The sequence below is a fragment of the Pteropus alecto genome, unplaced genomic scaffold (assembly GCF_000325575.1).
Source record: "Pteropus alecto unplaced genomic scaffold, ASM32557v1 scaffold22, whole genome shotgun sequence".
In the NCBI taxonomy this organism is placed as follows: Eukaryota; Metazoa; Chordata; class Mammalia; order Chiroptera; family Pteropodidae; genus Pteropus; species Pteropus alecto.
In genome coordinates this window covers 19343063-19352939 of record NW_006434839.1, presented here as the reverse complement: position 1 = coordinate 19352939, position 9877 = coordinate 19343063, and the positions used below count along the sequence as shown (strand labels likewise).

Below are 9877 nucleotides of genomic sequence, written 5' to 3'. Positions count from 1 at the left end.
TGAAATCGCATAGTGTGTATTCTTTGGATTTGGTTCCTTTAACCCAACATAATATTTTTTTGAGATTCATCTATGTTGTTACATGTACCAGTACTTTTATTCCTTTTTTTGATGAGTAGTATTCCATTTATAACTATACCATCATTTGTTTATTCATCACCTTTTGATGGACACCTGGGTTATTTTCAGGCTATTATGAGTAAAGGTGCTGTGAACATTCATGTACAAGTCTATGTGCATTTCGCTTTCCATTTTTCTCGGGTAAAAATCCAAGAGTGGAATTTCTAAATCATGTTGTAAGTGTATGTTTAACTTTATAAGAATCTCTAAAACTATTTTCCAAAGTGATTTTACCATTTATATCACCCAAATCAATGTATGAAACTTTCAGTTGTTCTATATACTGGCCAGCACTTGGTATAGTCAATCTTTTTAAATTTAGACAATCTAGTACACATGTGGTAGTGTTTCATAATGGTTTTAATTTGCATTTCCCTAATAACTAATGATGTTGAGCATATTTTCATGTGTTTATTGGTCATTTGTATCTTCTTTTGCTTCTCCCTCTTCTCCTTTGTGCTATTGTAGTTATACGTTTTACTTCTACATATGTTATACTCAAAATATACATTGTATCATTTTTGTTTAAGCAATTAAATACTTTTAAAAGATACTAAAAATCAAGGGGAAAACCTTTGTATTTGAGCATATATTTAGCTTTACTACTACTGCTCTTCTTTTCTCTGTAATGATCTATATTTCCAGTTGGTATCATTTCCTCGCCATTTGAAGAACTTCCTTTAACATTTATTGCAATTCAGGTCTGCTGGCAACAAATTTTTTAAATTTTTTTCTGAAAAATGTCTTTATCTGGCTTTATTTTGAGGAGCAATGCTGCTGTTTCTAGACTTTTAGATTGAAAGCTTTTTTTGTTTAGTACTTTGAAAATGTCATTCTACTGTCCTCTGGTTTATAAAATTACAAGAAATCTCCTGTAATTTGTCTTTGTTTCTCTGTATATCATGTCTTTTTTCTTTAGCTGTTTTTAAAATATTCTTTTTCAGTAGTTTTTAGGTATTTGATTATGGTAAACCTTGTTATATCTGTGTTAGCATGTGTGTGTTCATCCTGCTTTGGGTCTCGTGCTTTTAGGAACTGTGGGCTTATAATTTTCATCAAATTTGGAAAATTTGGAGCTATCATTTCTTTATTTTCATATATTGTATTTTGTATTCCTAATTTCATTTGATTCTTTTTAATAGTTTATGTTTTTCCCCTTGCTATATTCCATGTTTTTAACCTCTTTGCTAATTCTAACAACATTGTTATTTCTGTGCTTTTCCTATTGACTAATTTGTTCCTTGGTAATTAGTTCCATTTTCCTTCTTCTTGGCTTGTTTATTAACTTTTTTATTGAATGCTGAATATTATGAATTTTATGTTGTTAGTTGCTTAGATGTTGTTTTCTTCCTTTACAGAGTTAAATAAGTTGCAGATCAGTTTTATCATCTTTGAGGTCTATTTATATATCTTGTTAGGGTGGATCTAAAACAGCTTCCACTTCAGTGTTAGTTTACTTTTGCTTCTAAGGCAGGACTCCTGGGCTCTCCATCAAATTTCCCAGATGATCATCAAGAGCTCTCCATTCTGGATGGTCAGAGCTCAAGTGTCTTCATCCCTTCATGAGCTCTGGGAATATTTTCATTTACAGTGACATGGTCATTTTTGGTCCATCTTTGTGAAGCTTTCTTCTATTTATGGGCAGCCTAGTTCTTAATGGAGCTTTTTTCTTATAAAGTACCCTCCTTTCCAAAACTCTACCTGATAACCTCCAAACTTGTCTTGGGCTCCCCAAACTCTGATTTCCATCTTCTCAAGTCAGCGATACTTCCAGGATCTGTTTGGGTTTCCCCTTCTGTGCCCACAGTTGGAAATTGATTCTGAGTAAAAAGCCAAGAAGATCATAGAGTTTATAAGTTATTTCTTTTCTCACAAGGATCGCAGTCCTGTGCTGCTTGTTCTCCAGCCACTAAAAACAATTATTTCACTCTTTTGTTCAGTTGTCTAGTTGTTTACTATGGGAGGTTAGAGCTGGTTTTAGACACTTGGTTATTTAATATAGCCTTGGTACAGAATTTTTCCTCGGTGGGACCATATTGTAAGTATAGACTCAGACTAAGTAGAGTTTATGTGGCAATTTCTTTCAGAAATTGCTACCTGAAGCAATATGTTGTAATTACAACTTGAAAATTTTAACACAGACATTTACTATCATGTTATAACCGGTTGTAGACAGTCGCCTCTGCTAAACACTAAATTTTAAATTCCCATACATTATAGACAACAAATATAACCATTAAAGACTAATTTAATTAATTTAAATCCTTTTATAATAAACATATTCTTCCAAAGAAAGTCATAATTTTAGGTTATATGCACATACACACATATGTGTGTTATTTTATCACAAATGAATTATAACTTTGTTTCACCAGTGTATATATATACCTATCCAAATTATGATGGCTCCATTAAGAATGTTAACCTATTCAAAAGTGTTCTCTGATTACTTCTAATACTCCCAAATAGAGGCCACCAATATTTTCATTTGACCAATCTTCATTATCTATAGTCATCTGGCAGCATCTAACATCCTCTCTCCCTCTATTTCATTGAACCTTACTGAAGAAGCTTAAAATTGCTTCTACTGATGATGCATACCAACCCAAAATCTGTTCCACCTGCTGATTCCTGAAGTTCTTAAAGCTGTTAAACTTTGGGATGCCAGAGCAGGACTGAATTTCACAAAAAGTCAAGGAGAATGGGTCCCAAAGTAGTTCCAAAATATCCAAAATTTTAGAAACTCTTTTATGAAACAGTTCGTCCAACTTTGAGCTTTTCCTTACTGATCCCAAGGGCCTAATTCTAGTCCAAAGAGCCAGGCTAGGAAGATATGTCATGACACCCTTCCATCCTCCTGCTTTCCTTATGACCTATGACCACTTCCTTCAACCAAACTCAGCACTTGGATGCAAAGCAGACACACTGAGGTGTGTGTGTTTTGACTTTTGATTGAGGAGTTGAAGGGATATATGAATGTTTTATATTTCAGAAATATCTGCATCCCAATCCAGACAGTGAAAAAATATTCTTTATAGAGCATTAAACACTCATTGAAACTTCAGAGGCTATCAAATGTATACATTTCAGAATGTATACATTTTCTCCTTTAAATACCTTTAACATTGTCAAAATCACAAGGATTCTAAAATATTTAAAAATAATTACCATTTTAAGAAACTCAGAGTAAGCAATTTAGATGTTCAATAAAATGTAATTTTAATACAAATGATTATAATGGGTTACAGATTGCACAAGTTAGAAGACAACAAAAATGTGGCCGATACATCAGAGAAAATAACTTGTGGAGAACCACATAACAAATTCTATACTGCTAATAATTAAAGTTGATACATACTAAAATCTACCATGTAAAATATGGAAAAGAACATCTAACATCTGTTTTGCAAAGTATTTACACTGCTTACAGAAAATTTATAATCCATAAGAATTTTTTAAAAGATTAATTAAATTAATTTAAAAGTCATTTATAATAAATGTATTATTCCAAAGAAATACACACACATACACACATATATAAACTTATACATAATGTTAATATGATATTACTATTAGCCACGATTTGGTAAATAGAAACTCCCCAAAAAAGTTATAGTCATTTTTTCACCCACAGACTTAAGTAAATCAAGAAAATGAGAATTTATAATAATATATTTTGTCATAAAAAAATGTGAGCTCAGTACATTCATACTAAAAAACAAAATAATTTAATAAGATCAGTTTACAACAAGAAAGGATATTAAACAATTAATCTAAGATCACTGAAGAATTGAGAGGACAAGAATACAAGTAGGAATTTCCCTGTTCTGGGGCATGATTAGATGAATTTGCCTTGTAAAATCATTTATCACAACTCTAGAGTACATAAATGTCACAATCGGAAGTACGTGATCAAACTTGCATTTTCAAATAGCTTCAAGATACTCTTTTTTTGAAGGAGGGGGTAAGCTTATATGTCAAGAAACTACATAAGATCGTTATTAATTTTCAGAAAAAGTAATTGATTAAGTACAAGCAAACGCTAATAGGGCTTTAAAAAATAGAAAGAAAAGACAAAACAGTTCCCTTAACTTTTGAGGGCTTTCTTCATCTAGCCTCCACTTAACTCTTTTCTCATCCTACTAGGATAGATTTGTAATCTTTCCTCTTTTTAATTCTATTTGATGCCCTTTCTCCAGATTCTGATACAGCACATTCCATTCAACCATTTTAAAATGCACAATCATTTTGCCACACTAAAAAGAGTCTGAAGATTCAAATTCTATATAATTAAGTGTATTCTGTACCTCATTTTTCAGTTAACTTCAATCAGCAGAAAGCATACATCTCCTCCAAATCACTCCCTATTTCACTTATTTTAACCCCAGAAGACTGGCTTCTCCTTAAATCATGCTTCCAAATTACTATTCTTCCTTACTAATCCACTGTTTCTCTACCCCAGTTCTCATGATCATCTGGCTAGATTAAACCAGGTAGGTCTCATCTCATTGACAATATAACTTGGAATACTGCCTAAAGAACAAATAAATTCATCATATTGTCATTGACCCTGTTTCAATGATATAGTGAAATATTTCTTTACTTATTTCTTTTTAAATTATCTATTTGTAAATGTAACACTAGAATAAATAGTGTTAAAAGTTTAATCTAACAGAATTATACAAGTTCTGAAACAAACAACTTAAATATAGTTTTGAAATATATAGTTTTGATACTATGACTTAAGACTGAAGTACTATAGATATAGGAACTGTTTTAAACACTTTGGAGTAAAACTTATTCTTAAGTTAAAATTCAGTAAAATTAATTAATAATCAACATTTAGAAATGCATATATGTAAATGTGTACATATGTACATATATACATATACATACATACATACAACATATACTTATATAATTTTCGTAACTATGCTTCTAATGCCTGGAAATACAGAGAGGAAGAATTCATTATGAGAAAGGAAAATGTTACTATTGCATGATAAAGCAGAGTTCCCAGAGAATGAAACAAAAGTTCATTTCCTTTCTATCAGTCCCCTTATCAGTTCATACTACATCTGCGTTAAAAGTTCCTATTGTCCCTGTAACTTCCGCAGGGTCCTGGCTCTCAGACAAGGAATATGTGTATGTTGTACAGAGAACAGCTTTAAGACCTCCAGACCCCTTGCCTTAGTCAGCTTGGGCCACCACAACAAAATACCATAGACTGGGTAGCTTAAACAACAGACATTCACTTTCCTACACTTTGGAGGCTGGGAAGTCCAAGAACAGGGTTCCAGCATGGTTAGGTTCTTGGTGGGGGCCCTCTTCCTGGATTACAGATGGCTGCCTTCTCTTTGTATCCTCCCATAACACAAAGAGGAAATACTTGTACCTCTTTTTCTTCTTATAAGGGCATTGATCTCATCAAGGGGGCTCCACCTTCATGGCTTCATCTAAACTCAACTCCTAATACCATCTTATTGGATGTTAGGACTTCAACATATAAATGGGTGAGGGGCGGGGGTGCACTCAAATATAATTTCATAACGATTCTTAATTCCCTTAGAAACGTAGGAGCAATTCGGCTATAATATACAAGTTTCTCTTACACTGACAACCTCTAACAGCTCTAGTGTATTGTTATTCTCACCATGCTGGATATCCTCCAAGTGCTCTTTAAGTACACTCTCCATCCTTCCTACCCTGCTCTTTTCACCAGAGAGCTGGCTTTATGCACTGCATCTAGGGTGGCCCTGCCCTCTGTCCTCTAGCTGGTTTTGACCAGTGCGTAGCACCTGCTGAAGATTAATGCATGGTAGGAGAATGAATCTGGGGTTTAAATCCTCAAAAACCACCAATAGCTGTATTCATCTTCCAAAGGCTACACCAATAGCTGACTTCTGGATCTGATTACCAGCCCTTCCCCTGTCCTTCAAGCCTGTATTTGGCAGTGGCCTCCATCGTTGTTGGGGTTCCCCCTACTCATCTCATATCCTTGGAAATAGTCTCTCACTACATTCTTCTTAATGATTGCACCCACTTCCTCCCATGACCCTAACTCCACAGCAATTCCTCGTCTTTTTTCTCCATCTTGACAAAGATCTCCTTGTATTAGCTTAATTTTTCATGGACCTAGACCTCATTTGGAGCAGGGCAAGTGCCAAAACACAAGAAAGGGTCAAAGGCAGGAAAATCCCATTTTGCCACATGCAAGACTGAGTTGTGTGAGTGATAAATCCAGTCAAACTATAAACAGAGATCTATATATGGATAGACATTGTCAAAAGTTAAAAACTTACCATATTTGGCTTGAAAAGATGAAAATTCTACCTTCGGTTAAAGCTTTGCCTCTCCCCTGCCAAATCAAACATTGCAATATACTTACCAACTTGCAATACTCTTATGTTTAAATGTAACCACTTTTCTGAAATTTGACCTGCTATAATTTAGACATAACTAGATTTTTCTTTTAACTTGAAAATACTTTAAAATGCTCTTTACATTTTGACCAAAACACCATAAGAAAGGATGAAAATCACTCAGAGGGCAAAGATCAAGGGTCATCTCAGAAGGTCTTGTAAAGCAGGCTTGGTTCACATCTCACTGGAATCACTGAAGACCTTCTTCTGAGATGACTTCCAGAAGTAGAAGCTGGACAGACGCTATTCTATTCATTTTCCCATCCCATCCCCGACATAAGATTTTCATATTAAATCAGGACAAGAATTAATATAATAGACTGCATCAGAGAAGAAAATAAGTTACAAAAATGAAGCTCGTGCTGTTGGAAAGTACCCTATCTTGAACCATAGCAATTTCTTGACTATATTATTATTTTTTGCTCAATACCCCTAAAAAAGTTCGGGGAAAGTATGTACCACTCATGAATTTCTAGGTTGACATATAAAATATCTTCTTAACCATAGTTTCTATAGCTGTAAAGAATGTAATTTCTAAAATATTATAAGTACTAACATTCCTGTTTTAAATACAACAAATGGACTATAAATTTCACATCAATTTGATGCCAGCATCATCTATTTTATTAATATATGAGCAAATATATGACAAACTTTACTTGTCAGAATTTTGCCTTGGACCTTTTCCTTCTTGAAATAATAATTACAGGTAACTTCCTCTACAGTATCTACAAAATATAATTTTAAAGTAATGTAATTTTTATGCGCAAAAGTACTTTTGATCATCTTATCATGCTTTTTGCTACAAAAACATGTCTATAAATGAAAACTTATTTTTATTGCCAGTAATCTTAAACATCTAAGAATTATGTTTTCTTCTAGAGTGAGGTGTTGTTACAATTATTAGTACTACATAATAATAAATAATAATTTATATTAAAAGCATTAGTAGTAAATAATTGATCAAAACAATATAATTATTTCACAAATTTTCGTGAGTAATCACTAAACAAAAAAAAATGTATTGGAAATGTTTATCTTAATGAGAAGGATTAGAGGAAAGGCTATGGCCCCTTGATTGAAGAAGACTTTGTTGACACCAGTATTTTGAAATTGTCTTTACTCACTCTCTCTTCCCTGGAGGTTTTTACAGCACAGAGTCAAGCAGCATGATGATTGACAGGTCTGCATTTCTTTGGTATAAAATGAAAAAGCAGCAATTTTGAAAGGGGAGGTGGAAAAGAAAAAAGACAGATGAGTTATCAATCAAATTAATTTTGGTAGAGGATATGTGGAAGTTGAACAAATGAAAACCAATACCCTTAAAACTACTTTTGCTCACATACTCCTTGGTAAGCCTCTGAATATCCCCAGTATAACCATGGATGTGATTCTATTTGTCCTAGTGAGAAAGAAGAGAAAAACTCCCCACTTGACTCTATGAAACCCTGTGCAACAGCCCCTCTCCACAAGGAATCATCCCAAACCCCCACTGTAGAGATATTTTATATAATCATCACGCTCTGTTAAGCTCTGAATTTTGAAAAATTAACTTGGCAAAATTCCAATTACTCAATACTTAATGAAGTTCATTCTTTATGGATATTGGTTCAGTTATTTTCTTTTTAACTTTAAGACTTAATTTAAACCAGCCTAGCAAAAATGAGCAATCAACTGAACTAGTCAATAAAATTCCTAGTGAGCCCAAACTACATGCTCAACTTTGTATTAGGTCCTAAAAGTTCTCAAAATAAACAAGAGGCATAGACTTTGTCCTCCAAGATTTGCAGTTTTCCTGGAGGAAATAATACGGCCCCCAGAAACGATGTAACTAATAAGACAGTATATTATAATTTAATAAAATGTTAGTCAATACAATCTAATGCTATATAATAAATACACTATAACTTAACTGCTACATGACAAATCCAGAGGAAATACATAATTATGGAATATGAATGAAGAACTTTCACAGAGGAGAAAATATTTTGGGATAAAATTATTCAAATTTGTATTTTAGAAATCCAATATTGCCCCTGAAGGGTATATATATTGGTTAATATTCTGGACAAAAATGAAGCCTATGATTAGCTGTCATAAAAAATGCAAATTAATGAATGCTATGCTCTAAATGTTTGTGTCCCCTGAAAATTCATAGATTGAAATCTTAATGCCCAATATGATATCAAGTAGGGCTTTGGGAGATGCTTAGGCCATGAGTGCTCCACCCTCATGAATGTGATTAGTTCTTATAAAAGTGACCCCCACAGAGCTCCCTAACCCCTTCCAAACAAAGCAAAACGAGAACAAAGCAAAAACACAGCTGTCTATGATCCAGGAAGACCTCAGTGAAAAATAAATTTGTTGGAGCCATGATTCTGGACTTTTCAGCCTCTAGAAATGTGAAAAATAAATGTTTCATAAGCCACCCAATCTCTGGCATTTTGCAATAGCAGCCAAAAAGGAGTAAGACAATGAGCACTTACAATCCACAAAGATGACTATATTCAAAAAGATAAATAATAAGTGTTAATGAGGAAAAACTAGAAGACTCATACACTGCTGAAGGGAATGTAAAATGGTGCATCCACTTCAAAAAAGTTTGGCAGCTCCTCAAAAGACCAAACATAGACTTAGAATATGACCCAGCAATTCCACTCCTAGGTATATATGCAAGAGAAATGAAAACACATCTCTGCAAAAACCTATACGCAAATGTTTATAGCAGCATTATTTATTATAACCAAAAAGTGGAAATAACCCAAATGTCCACCAACTGATAAATAGATAACATTATTTAAAAGGAGTATTATTCAACAATAAAAAGGAATAAAGTACTGATTGGTTTATGATGCAATATGGATAACCTTGGAAATATTATGCTAAGTAAAAGATACCAGTAACAACAACAAGAAAAAAAATCACAGATTGTATGAATTCATTTATATGAAATACCCCAAACAGGCAAATCTACAGAGACAGAAAGTAGACCAGTGGTTGCCTGGGGCTGGGGAGATAAAGGGGTTGGGGGATAATAGCTAATGTGTAAAGAGTTTTTTGGGGGAGTGATGAAAATGATCTAAAATTGATTGTGGTAATGGTTGCACAATTCTGTGACTATACCAAAAACACTGAATTATAAACTTTAAATTTGTAAATTGTACAGTATGTGAATTATAGCTCAATAAAGCTGTTACTTTTAAAAAAACTAAAAATATGTCTAAATTTTTTCCATATGGATTCCATCTTCCATTTAATCTATTCTCCCAAATCATGCCACGTATATGTATTTCTTTCTACTCTTTTAGTCCAGTGTTTTCTGAGGTACTTCAGAG

At 33.4% G+C, this 9877-nt stretch overlaps 1 long non-coding RNA gene across 1 annotated transcript in view; it reads right to left on the bottom strand.

Moving 5' to 3' along the window:
• Nucleotides 1-213: 213 nt before the first annotated feature.
• Nucleotides 214-9877, bottom strand: part of LOC112478703 — a 22837-nt gene continuing 13173 nt past the window's right edge. Inside the window, exons 3-4 of the long non-coding RNA XR_003045950.1 lie at nt 6423-6478; nt 214-1940 (exon numbers count right to left, since the gene is read on the bottom strand). This is a non-coding gene — a long non-coding RNA (uncharacterized LOC112478703). The remainder of the gene's footprint in view (nt 1941-6422; nt 6479-9877) is intronic.